The 285-nt window shown below is 29.1% G+C and overlaps 1 protein-coding gene across 1 annotated transcript in view; it reads right to left on the bottom strand.

Moving 5' to 3' along the window:
* LOC119589500 overlaps positions 1–285 on the bottom strand; it is a gene marked incomplete in the record, with an annotated part of 30,146 nt that overhangs the window by 14,313 nt on the left and 15,548 nt on the right.

The following is a 285-nucleotide window of genomic DNA, read 5'->3' as shown; positions in this document are numbered from 1 at the left end:
TATAAACATATTATTTATAAAGCGCAGTCTTCATAAGCATGCGTGTTGTAAAAGATATGTCTATTTAAAAGATTTATTTGCGTTTAGGATTAAATTGCAGTTGGAGCAAAGGAAAGTCGGAGCAAGTAAGCGGTTTAAGATGCATTAATTGAATTGAAGGTAAATAAGTTGAAGAGGAATTATATAAAGGAATAGAAATAATTACTATTAACATGTACAATTACATCATAAACATGCTTTAAACGTGTTTTCGATTTTGAAGAGCTCTGATATGAGGTTCTTTAT

Source organism: Penaeus monodon, chromosome 25, assembly GCF_015228065.2.
Source record: "Penaeus monodon isolate SGIC_2016 chromosome 25, NSTDA_Pmon_1, whole genome shotgun sequence".
Taxonomy (NCBI): domain Eukaryota; kingdom Metazoa; phylum Arthropoda; class Malacostraca; order Decapoda; family Penaeidae; genus Penaeus; species Penaeus monodon.
This window is presented reverse-complemented; position numbering and strand designations above follow the sequence as displayed.